We start from the raw sequence: 18,630 nt of genomic DNA on the forward strand, positions 1-18,630 counted from the left end.
CGTGAAAATTAGGGACAATGGTATGGAAGAAGGCACTCCCAAAGACATTTACACTTATAAAATACAGAACACCCCATAGAAATAAGAAACCAGCATAGTTCTTTCAGCATGGAAGTGCTCTTGTGGCTAGCTATATAGACAGTAATATGGTTTCCAAATAGGGTTGCCAACCCCCAGGTGGTAGCTGGAGATCTCCTGCTATTATAACTGATCTCCAGGCAAAAGAGATCAGTTCACATAGAGAAAATGGCTGCCTTGGGAGGTGGACTCTGTGGCATTATGCCCCACTGAGGACCCTCCCCTCCCCAAACTCTGTCCTTCTCAGGCTCCACTTCCAAAATCTCCAGGTATTTCCCAACCCGGAGCTGGCAACCCTATTTCCAAAAGTTTCTGAGCAAACTTTAATGGCAAAAAATATGGCCATAAACACCAAGGGGATCAAACCAGGGGATTCTACTGGCCATGGGACTAAACGCCTCACTCGTGGTACCTAACAAACTAAAGAGACCAGCCTCTTAAAATGTCAAATGCTAAATTAGGGTTGGCCACTGCAAATAGTAGGAGCTTTCAGTTGGAATAACAATAGCAGTGGATCACACTACAAAAAGGGGAGAGGTATTTAGTTGGTTAATACAGCTCTGAAGTGCCTCAATAGATATATATGTGTTACCTAGCAACTAATTGGGCTTAGAAGTTTCTCCTCTAGTTTCTGTTTTGCTTGCTCGTCTTGCTGTATCTGCTGCAGACTAGGCGAGAGTTCTGCTGTGCTCTTTCTCCAGATGTGGACCTGTAAAATTCGCTGTGTTTAAAAGCTTAGTCAAGACTTTTACTTCCAGAAAAAAAAAGAAGCCTTCAGCTTGCACTCAATTATTTGTTAACAATGTTGCGAGGTGGAACCCTCGAAAAAACAGTGTTGCGAATTGCAACCTCACTTCATGCAAAAACCCAGACATAATGTCATGGCCACAACACAACAATCTAGGAGTTCTTCAAATACCATAGAGATCTGGGACTGTGACATCATTTCCAGGCTTTCAGAGGAAGTGTCACTGCAACAGACACAATGCTTCCCCCCCACATTACCCCACAATGAAAAGTAGGAGAATGCCCACCCAAACCATGTAAGTGGCAACCCTATGCTAAATTAGGGTTGCCAGGTCCCTCTTCGGAACCGGTGGGAGGTTTTTGGGGTGGAGCCTGGGGGGGGTTGGGGAGGGGAAAGATTCAATGCCATAGAGTCCAGTTGCCAAAGTGGCCATTTTTTCCAGGTGAACTGATCTCTATTGGCTGAAGATCAATTGTAATAGCAGGAGATCTCCAGCTACTACCTGGAGGTTGGCAACCCTATACTAAATGCAAACACACACAACAGAGATTGTGCTTCACATTATTTTCTATAGTCAACAATGGGATATAAATAAAATATTTCTACATTGTCCAAAACAGCGAAAGACAATAAAGAAAAAGCCCATCCCTGAAACTTATTTTTGCAAACTTCTTCTCATTTCCAGCATGTTCTTCAGTTTTTATTAGACTTTCTTTATCAAGAAATCTTCATAAACAAGCAAAGGTTACTCTCTTTATCACAATGAAATCTGGCAGCCTTCATCTTCACAGGGATTGACGGTTTATAAACATGTTTTTTTTTCCTTTTTAACAAGAAGACAACAAATCCTATCTCCTGTAACAGTCCAGGTCTCTTGTTTACCAAGTGCCCAGGAGCTTTAAAATAACTATAATCAGTAAACATCCTTGTGTGCGTCTAGTGAAATTCAAGTATTTTCAACCACACAGCCACATAACTATATATGTAGAATTCCTCCTCAATGCTTTCCAACCATGTGCTAATATCAGATCTAACATAGCCTAAATATTCAAGGTTGGCCATGTTAGTCTTAATAAGAAATCGTTACAAAATCCAGACTGTGGGTAAAATCCAGATTATATTTTCCATATGCAGAATGGAACCTTAATGTTTCCTCCTCCCACAGAAGCTCACCAATCTCTACAGACTGCTTCTCCTGGAGGCCTGGGAACCCCAAGTAGGGATGCCAGCCTTCTGGTGGGACCTGGTGATCTCCGGGGTTTGGGGAGGGGAGGGACTTCAATGCCATAGAGTCCAATTGTCAATGCAGCCATTTTCTCCAGGTGAACTGATCTCTATCGGCTGGAGAACAGTTGTAATAGCAGATCTCCAGCTAGTACCTGGAGGTTGGCAACCCTATGGGGCTGTTTGTGCATGCTAATCTGTGAAATATTTGTGCAAGATTTCTTTCAGGAGCAATCATTATTAGGGAGTATGCATGTGTGAGTCAAGGATACAAAACAAAATTATTTGCTGTCATAATCCCTGTTTAGATCTGGGTTGGCATAATCAAATTTCTGAATAAATTCCTCTTCTGCTACTCACGTTTCGTACATCTATCAGTTATTGAGGACAGCTTCACTGATGTTTCCGATGGATTTTAAATCTATTTATTTGGAGTCTTTATATCAGTTTTTCTCCTGATCAATGGGATTCAAAAGAAAATAACCAGAGAGATTAACAGTGCGATCCTAAACAGAGTTACAACTTTCTAAATCCATTTAAAACCATACATTTAAAAGACGGTAAATTTATCAGGTTGTCTTGTCAATTGTTCAGTGGTAGTTTTCTTAGAATGCTTGCTTTTGATGTCCAGTTGATGTCTATCCAAAAAAAAAAAAAAAATACAGCCCTGGCTCTCAACACTGTGTGCTGATGGTCATTTTCTGAAAGAGATTGCAAGCATGTTATTGGTAGAACCTCATGTACCAAGCACTCTGGATGTGACTGTAAGAAGCATCCTTACCAATGTATTTTTTAGTGAGTATGAGGGGAGGGAATGTGTACATGCCCTTTAAAGCTAAAGCTAATTCAAATTATGATACCTTTAATTTATTTGGAAGGGGCAATGGTTAGGTTTGCCAACCTCCAGGTACTAGCTGGAGATCTCCTGCTATTACAACTGTTCTCCAGCCGATAGAGATCCGTTCACCTGGAGAAAATGGCTGCATTGGCAATTGGACTCTATGGCATTGAAGCTCCTCTCTTCCTCAGGCTCTGCCCCAAAAACCTCCTGCCGGTGGAGAGGAGGGACCTGGCATCCCAAGGCCATGGCACTAGGATAGGTGGTTAACCTATTGCCCATAATAGTTTCCCAATCTAATTCATGTGGGTGCATATTCCCAAATTACTTAATGGCCCCTTCAGATACACTTAAAATTTCAATTGTCAATTCAAGGCTTCCTGCCTCTACTTTAAAAAAATAAAAAATAAATAAGGATATTATAAGACTCAATCACTGTTTCTTCTACTTGATCCCCAAGTACAGTATTTCAGTTTTGTTACCTAACAGTCACAAAATTAAAGTGCTCTTTTAGATAATAATCTTTACCAAAAGAACAAAATGGTCATTGTTTACTGCTTTAGTTTTCCCATGTAAGATCAGTGTTGCTAAGGTTTTTAAAAAAGGGAGTAAAATGGTAGCTACTCATTTGAACAGGGATTATTGTGAATGTTTAATGCAAATGTCTTAGACCCACTATTAAAAGCCGAAGTTGCCTATTTTTAGCAGCCTCTTGATTAAAATTTTTATCTGAATAATCATTTCATTGTTTAAGAAATGACATTTCAATCTTTTCAAATTTTACAAAGAACTTGTGATTATACTTGTGGGCACTGAACACCTAATTTATCATAATATGTGAAACATATATACAGAAGTACAAGCATTGAATATTGAAAATGACTCTCCGGTCATGACCATCCTGTGAAAAGAGGAATTTCTGGAAGAAGGGGAAAAAATTGAATGTGAAAGAAGAAGTGTTAGTAAAGCTGATGTTTCCACATGAGCCAGAATGGTGTAGTGGTCAGAGTGTTGGCCTACAATCTGGGAGACTCAGGTTCAGATCTTCAATTTGTCATGGAAGCTCTCTGGGTGACCTTGGCCAAGTCACTCCCTCTTAGCCTAACCTATCTCCAGGGTTTAGGGTTGCCAGGTCCCTCTTCATCACCGGCAGGAAGTTTTGGGGGTGGAGCCTGATGAGGGTGGGATTCGGGGAGGAGAGGGACTTCAATGGCATAGAGTCCAATTGCCAAAGCAGCCATTTTTCCAGGTGAACGGATCTCTATCAGGTGGAGTTCAGTTGTAATAGCAGGAGATCTCAAGCTATTACTTGGAGGTTGGCAAGCCTACCAGAGTTGTTGTAAGGATAAAACTGAGGAAGAGAGAATGATGTTGTAAGCTGCTTTGGGCCCCCATTGGGGAGAAAAGTGAGGCATAAAGATCTAAAGTAGTCCAGGAAGCTTGACAAATGTTAATATTGACATTCATGTCTGAATGGGCCATTACAGAATGATTGCTGTTGATTGAAATTTCTCTCTCTCCTCTTAAGTAATACCTATTCACTCTCAGCTGGAAGTCACTGTGGCCTGGTTCTCCCATACATGAATATCTCCTGATTTCTCTTTACTTAATGCCAGCATGGTGTAGTTAAGAGCGGTGGACTCTAATTTGGAGAACTGGCTATGATTCCCCACTCCTCCACATGAGCAGCAGACTCTAATCTGGTGAACCAGGTTGGTTTTCCCACTCCTACACATGAAGCCAGCTGAGTGACCTTGGGCTAGTCACAGTTCTCTCAGAACTCTCAGCTCCACCTACCTCACAAGGTATCTGTTGTGGGGAGAAGAAGGGAAGGCAATTTAAGATGGTTTGAGTCTTCTTTTAAAAGGTAGAGAAAATCCAGGTATAAAAACCAACACAACGCACACAGAGGGGAATAGGGTTGCCAGATCTGAGTTGGGGAATACCTGGAAATTTTGGGAGTGGAGCCTGAGGTGGGTGGGGTTTGGGGAGGAGGAGATAATGGGGTATAGTGCCATACAGTCCACCTTCCAAATCGGCCATTTTCTCCAGGTGAACTGATCTCTGTTGCTTGGAGGTCAGTTGTTATCCCAGGAGATCTCCAGCCACCACCTAAAGGTTGGCAATCCTAGAGGGGAAGCAGGCTCTAACCATCCCTTGCTATGCTTGCTGGAATGTGAGCATGGCACCTACACACATACAAACTGTACATACCTAGGCTCCATCCCTGTGGTTGGGAAGATTTGAAAAGCAATGATGGGAATGGAGTCTATGCACATATTGAGTCTATGCACATGAGTAGGCAACACACTCATATTCTCATAGTCCGGTGAATGTCAGGAGCAGGGCCAGCAGTTGCATGCAGGAATGGGTCTAACAAGCTTCTACACCCTTCCCGTCCATAGGTGTCATGGTCCCCCAGCACGCACACACAGAACACTTTCAAACCTCACAGGGGCAAGTCCAAGGATATTCCAAAAACCAAGTTCAAGGGTTCAAGCTGAGGTCCAGACAGAGCAGACAGTTCACAGCAGGCTCAGCAAGATCAGGAATGGATAGATGTATTGCTTCCTCACAGCTACACCCTTTCCAGCAGCTTATAAACAGCATGCTACTCAGGCAGCCTGTATTGCCATGCACCTGCCAGCCATCTCAGACCTGCTCCTGCAAACACTCATCCCCACTGTCAGTGCTGGGTCAGTACCAAGCTGCCAGTCAGGCACTTCTCCTGTGGTCCTGTAAGGTCCTACATGTTCACCTCCTCCGCCGTTCCTGAGGCTCTGGTGACTAGGAGGGTGAGCAGACAGGCAGCTGGCTTTCTGCAGCTGGCTCAGAGCTGGAGGGATGAAGGGTTGTTGTGCTGGTTCCTGGCTGCGGGTTTGGGTCTGGCCCCATAGGGGCTTCTTCTTCCTGTGCCACTTCAGCTGCTGGCTGTGGATAGAAGCCAGGTGTGCTGGCTAGCTGCCAATGCTCAGGTCTCCACTTGCAGGGTCTCTGAGATACTGCTCCAGGTGGTTGGTAACAGCAGGGAGAGGGTAAAGCAGAGTCCAAAGAACAAGTCCATTTGTCAAAGAGAGAAATCAGAGTCCAGTACTTGCCAAATCAGAGTTACAGTTCGTAGTCTAGGTAGCGGGTCCAAGGTCGAGGGTCACGGAGAGTCAGAGGTCCAAACAGTCAGCCCACGGTCTAGAGCCGTGTTGGCGAACCTATGGCACGTGTGCCGGACTTGGCACGCCGAGCCCTCTCTATGGGCACGTGCGGGTAAGTTGAGCAGCCGTCGCGTCTGCCTTCCCTGGACTCGTGAACTGCTCCGCGCTGCCTGCAGGCAGCTTTGTTCAAAAGCATGCCAAATGCAAACTTTTACCTTTCAATAAAAAGTTGTTTGTATCATTGAAAGCTCTGTTGTTGTTTTTTTCTTTTAAGGCAAAAGATGTTAATAATGTATGTGTTGTTTTTTCTAAACTAAAACCTCAGTATTCAGGTTAAATTGCTGTGTTGGCACTTTGCGATAAATAAGTGGGTTTTGGGTTGCAGTTTGGGCACTCGGTCTCTAAAAGGTTCGCCATCACTGGTCTAGAGGCACAGAGAGTTGTTCAGGCGTGGGAGGCAGCAGGTTGCTCAGGTATGCACTGCATTGCTTCCTCAACATTGGGCTGTTCAGCTTAGGTTTTTCTGGCATCTGGCTTCTCTGTCAGTCCTCCTCCTGTGAGGACTCACTGTTTTGCTGCTGTTCCAGCACACGCCGGTAGGTTTCGAGTCGGGCACTATATCTTTTAGCCACCAGTGCCTTTCTCTGCTGCTGCCTCCACCTGTCAGCCTTTGCTGCCTTAGTAGCTTGAGGGCTCACAGCTGGGCCACTGGGTCCAGGCTCTGAGCAGGACGGGGTTGGTTGTGCCATGACTTCTGACTGTAAGTCTTGTGCCTGCTCTGGAGAGTCACCAGCTCCAGGGCAGTCAGCTAGGGCTGTTGGGAAAACAAATTCAGTAAAATTCAGATTTGGCAAAATTCGGCCTGTTTTGATTCGGAAAATGCCAAAGTCCGAACTCCCCCAATTTGGATCAGTGGAATTCGGTACTAAGTTTGGAGTTTGGGGAAAAAATGGCCGAATAAAGCCATTAAAAACAAATTTATGCCTTTCCGTGGCTCCGGGGGGGCATTTTTGGAGGCAAAGGTCCCAAACTTTCAGTGTAGCTTGAGGGGACCCTTCTTGCAAGAACCCCCAAGTTTTGTGCAGATTGGGTCAGGGACCCCCGAGTTATGGGGCCCGAAAGGGCTCCCCCCATCTGCCCATTGCAAGCTACACTGAAAGTTTGGGACCTCTACCTCCAAACATGCCCCCCCAGAGCTGCGGAAAGGCACGAATGTGCACACCCCCACACCCACGGGGATCTCTCTCTCACACAAACAGACACTCTCTCTTTCTCTCCCCAGGCCGCACAGCAGCTGGGCTCACGCACTCAACCGTGACTGATTGGCCAGAAGAAGACCTGGCTTTGCTACCATTGGCCACGGGAGAATGCTGCTAGTTGCTTACTAACTGACGGTTATGCTGCTGATTCGGCACCCCTGAATTTCCCTAATTTATTCGGAGATTGCTCAAACTCACCAAATTCGGCTCGTCATTTTCCCTCCTTTTTTGAATTTGGTACCATCCGAACTGAAAACCGCCGAATCAGGGGAAATTTGGCTGTTCTGAAGTTCAGGATGAACTGAATCGACAGCCCTACTGTCAGCCTCCTCGCCAGGCTGTGCTGAATCAGGCCCCACTTCAGGCTTCGAGGTCAGAGGCAGCTCCATTGGGGCTGAATTCTCCTGGTAGAGTTCCTCCTCTGAGGAGGGCCCATTCTCCAAGGACTTCCCCATGGCACCAGGGCTGCCAGCTGACTCTTCATCAGAGGTGTCTTTGTGTCCTCTGGACCAGGCTGGGCCATGACAGTAGGCATGACATCTGACTATACTTCCTAGTTTACAGCTTGCATAACCAATCATGACCATCCTAGCCATATTCGACCAGCCTCTCCCAGGGCACATGGTATTTTAGTTTTTCAGTCTATGCTTGTTCCCATGCTCCAAAACGTGCCCCAAAACTCGCACCCATCCCTCTTGGATGAAGTTAAATCAGGAGACAGAGAAACCAACAACTTCTCCTAAATAACCAGAAGTTCGGCTTTTTGTTTCGATTCAGAGCCTCGGTGCACCAGAAAGCATTGGTGCCCCACCAATTTAAACAGTCACCCTATGCTCTATGGCCTTTTATGCAGGGACGTTTTCCCGCAGTCACCCCCGCCAACTGTTTTGGGGGTTCTTTTTTATTGTGCATGCCTTTTCTGCCCATCAGAGATCGTCTCGCTCTCCCCGCACATCTTGTCCACATTTTCCAGATTCTGCCATCTGGAAAATGTGGGCAAAACACATGGGGAGAGCGAGGCATCCTCCGATGGGCAGGAAAGGCATGTGTAATCAAAAGGAAGACCCGAAGCGGTTGGCGGGGAGACCGCAGGGAAGCGTCCCTGCATAAAAAGCCTATGTGTAGTTCTCAGATATGTCGTCCATACAGGGCTGGGAGAACCAGGACCAAGTGTACAGTCCCTGTATCTAGAGAAATCAAGCGGTGTGCATGCTTGTTGGAGCCTTCCAGTAATAAATAAATGTTACTAGTTCTCAGATATGTCGTCCATACAGGGCTGGGAGAACCAGGACCAAGTGTACAGTCCCTGTATCTAGAGAAATCAAGCGGTGTGCATGCTTGTTGGAGCCTTCCAGTAATAAATAAATGTTACTAGGACCATCTGGAGGATGGGTTTATGCCATTCTTTGGGATTATAACAGTGCATTTCTGAGCCTCTGGCGGCCAGGGGTGGCGTGGCTGTGGCGCCGTGGTCCCACTTCCACACCAGTTTCCCAGATGACTAGAGGCTCAGAAAAAGGCGTTTAAAAATAAAAAGAGGAAAAATGGGCCTTTTCCTTCCATATGAAACAGTGAGGCTTCGCCAGGAAAAACCTGGTGCAGCAAAGCTGTTCCCGGAGGGGGCATTCCCAAGCTGGAGTGGGTGTGGAAGCTGACTACAGTGATCTACGCCCCCCGGGAATGCCCTGGGAATGCCCCTCCATGCTGGCGCCACATGTCTCCACCAGGATTTATGTCATGGGGAGACTGAGCTGGTGGTGGAGCAGCCCACTGCTCCAGGGCACTCAGGCACCGACGGAACTGCCCTTACCACCAGCGTAAGTGCCTCTTATCATGGCACAAGATGCACTTATGCTGGCGGCAAGGTCACGCCGCCTCCTGAGCCCAATCGGCCCCCAGGCCCAGGAATGCTCTGTAAGTCTACCCTGTTAACTGGAATACAAATTGTGCAGGATATTCACACTCCCATTTGAATACTGCATGCGTCTCATCTGAATTACTTTGGTCAGGATGCATAATAACAACATCCAACAGCAAGGGGAGCTGTAACATAAGCTGGAGTTAATCAGAGAGGGGTAATGGAAGACAAGAGACCTGGAGAATAGTTCTAGGAACTCTGAATAAATGGAATCAGAATGTTTGGAAAGGGAAGGCAGAGGTGTTTGAAACAAAGAAGGATGTCAAATAATGGCAGCCAAAAAAACATGTGGCAGTGGTCCTACACACATTGTGGCTGCTTAAATTTCATTGGCTTAAATAGAATTTGCACAGGCTATTTGTGTGCAGGATGGCAGCCTAGGTGGAGGGGGACTTATGTGACTTTTCAGCAGGAAGCAAGTAGAATCTCAGAGTGAACAAAAGAATACTGGAAAAGATAACAGTTGTGGTTGCAATTCTATTTCATGCCAACTTTGGTTGCTTATAGGGCTGTCGATTCGGTTCGGCACGAACTGAAAAACAGCCGAATTTCCCCTGATTCGGCGGTTTTTAGTTCGGGACGAACCGAACTAAAAAATGGCAGGAAACCGTGGGAGCCGAATTTAGCGAGTTCTGGAGTTCATGAATAAATTCGGCAAATTCGGCCGTCAGTAAGCAGCATAACCGTCAGTAAGCAGCATTCTCCTCCCCCGGCCAATCTGTGGCCAAGCTGGGTCTTCTTCTGGCCAATCAGTCAGGATTGAGTACTGGAGGAATCAGCTGCTGCGTGGCCGGGCCGGGGAGAGAGAGAGAGTGAGAGAAATCCTCATGGGGGGGTGCTTGTGCACATTCGCTCCTTTCCTTGGCTGCAGGGGGTGCATTTTTGGGGGTAGAGACCCCAAACTTTCAGCGGAGCTTCAGACAAACCTTCTTAAGAGACCCCCCAAGTCTTGTAAACATTGGGTCAGGGGGTCCCGAGATATGGGCTCCACCCCTTTTCCCTCCCCCCTTTTCCATTTCCGTGGCTGCAGGGGGCGCTTTTTTGGGGGTGCAGCCCCCAAACTTTCAGCATAGCTTCAGACGAGCCTTCTTAAGAAACCCCCCAAGTTTTGTAAAGATGGGTTCAGTGGGGGCAGAAATATGGGCTCCCCCTTTTCTCTTTCCATGGCTGCAGGGGGTGCATTTTGGGGGGTGCAGCCCCCAAACATTCAGCATAAATTCAGACGAGCCTTCTTAAGAGACCCCCCAAGTTTTGTAAACATTGGGTCAGGGGGTCCCGAGATATGGGCTTTCCCCTTTTCCCTATTGGGATGAATGGATCACCCGATCCTGTATGCATCTCCAGAGTGGCAAATCCAAGGCAAAACCTCCCATGCTTAAATGGAATCATATTGGATTACCCAGTCCTCCTCCCAGCCCCTCCTGATGGAAGAGAAGACAGCCACAGTAAGACCCCTTTGGGGGCTTTAATCTATAATTTTTCTCCTGTGTGTTTGTGTGTGGGGGGGGAAGCAGAGTCTGTGTGTGTGGGGGGAGGGAGCAGTTTCTGTGGGTGGGGGGGAAGCCAAAGGGGGCTTTCGCCCGTTCTGCCTGGGGTGTGTGTTCCCCCTCGAGTCTCTCTCTCCCTGGTTTGAGGGGGGGCTTCAGTTGTGTGTCCTCAGGTTTTCCTTCATTCATAAGATTGGTTAGGTCTATTTTGATGCTTGCTCAAAACTGGTTTTCAAATGGTGACTTAAAGAATGCATTTTCCTGGTCCCGGATCCAATGCAAAAGGGGAAATTCCACCCCCTCCTGCTCATTATGCATAGCTAGCTGCCTCTGTCCCTTTCCATGGTTTGCAAACTCCCAGGTGTCAGGTGTTGCTTTGCATGGTTGCAAAGGTGTTGCTTTGCAGTTGTGGGTGTTGCTTTGCAGTTGTGTTGCTTTGTAGTGTTGCTTTGCAGTTCTGTTGCTTTGCAAACTTCTTCGCACCTGCTCCGCCCTTGCTCTCAGATGTTTGTCGGGGCTGGGAGCTTTGTGTGTGGGCGGCAAGCTCTGATCAGAGATGCACATTAAGGGTGGGGGGACCCCTTTCGGGGCCCATATCTCAGCCCCCCCTGACCCAATCTTTACAGAACTTGGGGGGTCTTGCAAGAAGGGTCCTTTGAAGCTCCGCTGAAAGTTTGGGACCTCTACCCCCAAAAATGCCCCCCTGGAGCTGCGGAAAGGCGCAGTTGTGTTTTTAATGGCTTTATTAGGCCGAATTTTTTTCCAGAACTTTGAATTCACGCCAAATTGCACGGACCCAAAGTGGGGAGTTCAGACTTCGGCATATCCTGAATCCAGACGGGCCGAATTCAGCCGAATCTGAACTATACCAAAAAAATTTTTCAACAGCCCTAGTTGCTTATGCATGGGTACTTTCCCTCACGTTCACCCCCCATCTGTCCGTATGTCTCGGTTGTTCCTTGGAGTTATGAGTTTTCCCTCCATTAGAGATGTCCTCTCTGCCAGCCCTCACAAATGCTGGGACTTCCCATTCTTCTATCAACCTGATCCTTCCCTCTTCCCTGAGCTCAGCCCGGGTGAAATCCCCATGCATGAGGCAAAGTGCAGGACACGCAAGCTTAGTTTCACTCACAGCCAATTACAAAGCAGCACATCCAGAGGCGGGGATTCAAATGCTTTCTGCTTCCTTGGAGCTCTTTCTGAGCAGAAGAAAGGCTTTTTAAAACCGAGGCTTGGATTTTTTGGATGCTCCTGGGGGGCATTTTTGGAGGTAGAATCTCCAAATTTGCAGCGTGGCTGCAAGGGACTCTCCCTAGATGGACACCGAGGTTTGGTGAACTTTGGGACAGGTACGGGTACGGGTGGACCGTAAGTTAAATATGAGCAGCCAGTGTGATGCAGCAACAAAAAAAGGCAAATGTGATATTGGGGTGTATCAACAGAGGCATAACATCCAAATCACAAGATGTCATAGTTCTGCTGTTCACTGTATTGGTCAGGCCGCACCTGGAGTATGGTGTGCAATTCTGGAGGCCTTAATTCAAAAAGGATGTGTACAGAATCGAGCGGGTGCAGAGGATGATCAGGGGCCTGGAGACCAAGCCCTATGAGGAAAGGCTGAGGGAGTTGGGAATGTTTAGTCTGGAGAAGAGGAGGCTGAGGGGGGACATGATTGCTCTCTTTAAGTATTTGAAGGGCTGACACTTAGAGGAGGGCAGGGAGCTGTCCCTGTTGGCAGCAGAAGATAGGACTTGCAATAATGGGTTTAAATTGAGGACGGAAAGGTACCGGTTGGATATTAAGAAAAAACTTTTTACAGTAAGAGTTGTTCGACAGTGGAATAGACTATCTAGGGAGGTGGTGAACTCACCCTCACTGGCAGTCTTTAAGCAGAGGCTGGACAAACACTTGTCAGGGATGCTCTAGACTAATCCAGCATTGAGCCGGGGGTTGGACTAGATGTCCCATATGGCCCCTTCTAACTCTATGATTTTATCTCCTATGATTCAGACATACAGAAATAATCAAACATTCAGAAATACAAAATCTAAGGTATACAGTTAAAAGGAAGTATAATTGAAAGCCATCGATAAAAATTTTGCCACAGCGAGCAAAAATATTTGGATCAGTATCCACCAATAGCTTTGCAACTCTCTTGTTTTAGGGCAGGTCCCCACTTCTGGATGTACACTGTGATCCACTTATCTCTGCTGAGATCATACTTTTTACAATTAATAGAAAAATGCCGAACAGTGTCCAAATTCCCTGATTTACAATCACAAAGTCATTCTATTCCCATCTCCCTGTGCCTTCTGTAGTCCCTTGCACCATCCCTTCCTGAGATATCCCTAACACCTGGATGTAGCATGGGAGCTGCATGGGTTTGGATGTAGCATGGGAGCTGCAGCTTGGTGGAAAAATCAATGGAAACTACAATCCCTTCTTTGTGCAAGAATAAGTGTCACCTCTTCAGACAAGGGATCCAAACCCATTGTAAATTGGATCACCAGATGACAGGTCTCAGGACCATTTCCCTAGCCCCACTGATGTGGGAAACCCCCATAATAACACAACAGTTCCTCCAAACTTTTAAGATCAACATAATCAATTGTTGATTTGCAATGCCATGGAACTCCAAGGGATATACTTCTTTGAATGCTAGGAGATTTTTCATTACACATATACGAAATATGTCACATAGCACAAATCCAATTGCATATACTCTCAACGACACTAAATTGCAAAATCTAAAACAAGTGCCACTTTTTCTAAAAATTAAAGCTCCAACGTCTAAGCTTTCTAGGACAAACATTAATTATATTACTCTAGCTTTTGGCAGTTTTACATCTGCTCTTGATTAAATGCCAGCAAAAACTGCAGACTCAGGCATACCTCAGAAACAGAAGATCTTTTTTTCATTTATGTTATTTAAGCCGCCCCCAAAGTGCATTTAAAATTGTCTAGAGGATGCATAAGTAATGACAGATGCAAGGGGGGGGGGGGGGTCATTAACTATTGTCTAATAGATTTATTAAATTCTAATTCATAACCGTTTGACCCCTTCAAATATTTCAATGAGAGATATGCACATATCAAGAATAATTAGGCTAAGAATAATTAACATTTCAATTATGGAGAAGGCACGCAAGGTAGGACTCAGAAAAAGTGGTTGTGTTGCGCAAAATGTCCTGAGGGATAATTTGAAAACAACGGATGATTGTGCATAAATCTGCAAAAATGGACAAGAAGTCATAAGGAAAGTTGGTGCCTTGTGTAAACTGATGGCATCGAGAGACAGCAAAAAAGCTTGGAAATGGCTGCCGTTCGAGCACCACAAATTTTGTCTCTGTCACAATTCTTCCAACTTAAGTCTTTAAAAAAAAAATGACAGGCCTTCAAGTGTTGAAGCTTCATAACCGCAGAACACCGAACGATTTTATTAGGCAGGCTGATTTGTTTTTTTATTCTGTCAGCTCGACGGCACAACCATTTGAGAATGATTCACTCGGTTCTGTTCCGAATTCTCAGCTCCCCGCCTGAACAAAATTGCAGCTCACCAAATTTTGTTGAGAAACAAGGAATCTATTTACCACTTCATCGTACAAATATTCAAAAGCATTTTGTGGGGGAGAAGATTGGTGAGAATGACTCTGCTAACTTGTATTGGCTACAACGTGGGAAACTTTGTCATATTTCGTGAACTTTTAACAGATAGTAGCTGTGCTTTTTTCTTTCTTTATTAAAACTGGAAACACACTTTGTGCTCATACCCCAGAAAGTTTGCTTTTATAGAGTGATCCTAAGGGGGTAGGGTAGTTAAGAAGTGCGCAGGGACGGCACCATGATTTTTGCAGGAGCAACTTTGCGCCTGCAAAAGAGGGCATTCAGGGGGCTAAAGGTCTTAAAGAGCTGACTAAAGTCAGCCCCACCCCCGGAAATGCCCCCTTTGGCATCGGCACGAGCCCTTGCCCAGGTGGGCCACTTTGAGTCTTCCTTAAGTGGTAAAGAAAGTCAGCCAACTCTTCTTCTTCTTCTTCTTCTTCTTCTTCTTCTTCTTCTTCTTCTTCTTCTTCTTCTTCTTCTTCTTCTTCTTCTTCCATGAAAAACAAACTTTTTTCCAGAGTTCAAGTGTCATGCTCACAATTGCACACTGGACAAGTGGGAGACTATTCAAGCCTCCCTGGATGCCAAACAGTTTCTTTGTGTTGGTGTGTGTATATGTGTGTGTGTGTGTGTGTGTGTGTGCTTGCAGTGAAATCCTATGCAGTTACTCCACTGATTTGTATTGCCTTAGACTGGAGAAACTCTGCATGGAATTATCCTGACACTCACATATAAATACATTCCCTTGCACATGTATATTATGTGCTTATGAAGCTTCTTCCAACATTTATACACCACAGGAGTGCCAAGCATTCCACTTCAGATTGGTACTATGACCTACGATACTGTCAACCCTGTAAGAACTGCTTTGCAAAGATTAGCTGATACACACTCTTCTCTCCCCAGATAAGCTAAATATTTAATATCTGAAAGTTAAGCAACATCATGAGGCAAGTGACACTGCCAGAAATCTCCTGGCATGTAAAGGAGGAGATGAAAATGCTGTTGCCATTTCAATAAATAATGGGGGTGACGTGATAAATGACTCTCCAGACATTTGAGCCTGATTTAAAAATAAAATGAGAACCATTATACACCGCGGAGCCTGCTCCCCCACCCCCAGCCATCATTAGGTTGAGAGAGATCAGTTTTCAAACTTTTGGTTAAAATGACAAACAAGGATTTCAGAAATCATTAACAATCCTTCATGGGACTTCTTTACTCGCTGTTGCAACTCTTACGGAAACCTGTTTTTCCTCAACTCCTGATAATTAGGAGGATTCTTGATCCAGCCTTGAAATGGTCATGGTGGTATAGTGGTTAAGAGCGGTGGACTCGAATCTGGAGAACTGGGTTTGATTCCCCACTCCTCCACATGAAGCCTGCTGGGTGACTTTGGGCCAGACACAGTTCTCTCAGAACTCTCTCAGCCCCACCTACCTCACAAAGTGTCAGTTGTAGGGAGAGGAAGGGAAGGCGATTGTAAGGTGGTTTGAGACTCCTTAAAGGCAGAGAAAATTGGGGTTGCTGCCCCAGTCCTCAGTGGGTTCATACACAGCATCCAAAGCTTATCCCATGGCAATTTGGGATCCAGAACAGCCTGTACATTAAATATTTTATCATGGCACTTCTTGGTAAACACTCTATGAATAATATACTGGTATGTCACTGGAGTGTAGTTATATTTGGAAATTCACTCCCATATAAATAATATAAGCAGATCGCTGGTTGGGCAACATTTGGTCCTTCTGCCTGCCATGTATCTCTTTCAAGTCCCCAAGCATAGAGTTGGAAGGGACCACCAGGGTCATCTATTTCAACCCCCTGCAGAATGCAGAAAATACCTCCCTCACATACCCCCAGTAACCCCTACTCCATGCCCAGAAGATGGCCAAGATGCCCTCCCTCTCATGATCTGTCTAAGGTCATAGAATCAGCATTGCTGACAGATGGCCATCTAGCCTCTGCTTAAAATCCTCCAGGGAAGGAGAGCTCACCACCTCCCGAGGAAGTTTGTTCCACTGAGGAACTGCTCTGTTAGAAAATTCTTCCTAATGTCTAGACGGATTTGATTTCAACCTGTTGGTTCTGGGCCGACCTTCTGGGGCAACAGAAAACAACTCGGCAGCATCCTCCTTATGACCGCCCTTCAAGTACTTGAAGATGGTTCTCATACCACCTCTCAGTCTTCTCCTCTTCAGGCTAAACATACCCAGCTCCTTCAACCTTTCCTCATATGACTTGGTCTCCAGACCCCTCACCATCTTTGTTGCTCTCCTCTCGACACGTTCCAGCTTGTCTACATCTTTCTTAAATTGTGGTGCCCAAAACTGAACACAATACTCTAGGTGAGGTCTAACCAGAGCAGAGTAATGCTGTTCACCAATTCTGGATCAGGTTGCAATTGTCCTCCAGGCCAGATTGGCCAGGGATCCTGGATAGGGTTGCCAGCTCTGGGTTGGGAAATACCTGAAGATTTTGGGGGCAGACCCTGAGGAGGGTTTGGGGAGGGGAGGGACTTCAATGCCATAGCATCCAATTGCCAAAGCGGCCATTTTCTCCAGGTTAACTGATCTCTATCAGCTGGAGATCAGTTGTAATTGTGAGAGATCTCCAGCTACTACCTGGATATTGCAAATGCAAAAAGTAGAATAGTGCTGTAACAATAGCAATCGGGCAAGGAGAAAACAGCACGAGCTCTAAGTTTAAGAAAAAAAAACTTAAGGAAGAGACACTTCCTTCCTTCATTGTTTGAACCTACGGGTCCTAGTTATGCTGAATTGACTGTATGAAAATATATTTAATGGCTGATGAAGCCCCCTAGCGAAACGTGAATGTAATCTAGAGACCACGTTCCACACCACGAATCTCCTTATCTATGCCATGGACTCTGGTATTTATTAGACTGTTATTTTGTGCGTTCGTCTTTCCTTTGAGATCGCTACAAACGGCTTGGGATGTTTTTTTCAGTTCTGCGCATGACTACCACTGCCAGGCTTCACGTCTGACGTCCTTTTTCCTATTGCGCATGTCCTACAACTACTCTGATGGAACTTATCTTTGCTACTGCGCATGACCTACTTTTTCTTGTCAAGTCCTGCTTGCCAACTTTGGGAATTTCTAGAGTTTTCATTGCAATCCCTCTCAATTGAATATTGCTTAGTATTTCCATGGCATTGTAGTTGATATGTCTTGTTGCACTTAGTTGTATATAGTTTGTTACTAACTGGATATTGGCAACCCTAATCCTGGAGGACTTTTTTTGACCACCTTCTGGACATGGAGCAGGGGTCATTGGGGTTGTGGTGGGGAGGCAGTTGTGAATTTCCTTCAATGTTTAGGGAATTGGAGTAGATGATCCTGGTGGTCCTTTCCAACACTATGAATCTATGATTCTATGATTCTAGGTGTTAGCTAGCATTGGCAGTTACTCAACAAGTCCATCTACTCAGGCCTGTTAATTAGCTCACACAGTTCAGCTGTGGATCTGGTATGGGAGGAGGAACTCACTCTCACCCTGGAAAGTTCCATGGATGCTGCCTAGTGATTGGTTGAAAAGGTCATGAGGTTATGGCCAGCAAAATATTGTCGAAGGCTTTCACGGTCAGAGTTCATTGGTTCTTGTAGGTTATCCGGGCTGTGTAACCGTGGTCTTGGAATTTTCTTTCCTGACGTTTCGCCAGCAACTGTGGCAGGCATCTTCAGAGGAGTAACACTGTCCTTCAGTGTTACTACTCTGAAGATGCCTGCCACAGTTGCTGGCGAAACGTCAGGAAAGAAAATTCCAAGACCACGGTTACACAGCCCGGATAACCTACAAGAACTTATGGCCAGCACTTTACTATAAATTTAGTTAGAGAGAAGACTCCATATTCCCCTTACCCTTTTTCTCCCTACCCCTCTTTGCCACCAAGGAAATATTTGTATTATGCTCGGGAACGTTTTGCTTTATTAACCAACTGTGCTGTGTTAGGACTCCAGTAAGTAAGACAGCCGGTCAGTTTTGTTATTTCTGTGCATTTCGCTGCCACTGAACTATATGTTGTGTTTTTAATATCTTTTCTGGAATTTCTTTAATAAAGCCTTTCTTTGCTTTATGGTCTGCATTGCTTGAGTTCCTGAGACCCAACCCAGGTAAAGTTAGGTTATGTTACTGTGCCAAGGCAGGTTCAGCCTTTTTTTAAAAAAAAAGAACAACAACAATTTTTATTATTTTCCATAAAATCATGTTCATATTCAAACATTTCAACAATTAATAAAAATCATCAACAAGGAGAAAAAAGAAAATGTAATATTGTTGAAAATACACTTTATCTTTAGATAAAA

Source organism: Euleptes europaea, chromosome 9, assembly GCF_029931775.1.
Source record: "Euleptes europaea isolate rEulEur1 chromosome 9, rEulEur1.hap1, whole genome shotgun sequence".
Classification (NCBI taxonomy): Eukaryota; Metazoa; Chordata; class Lepidosauria; order Squamata; family Sphaerodactylidae; genus Euleptes; species Euleptes europaea.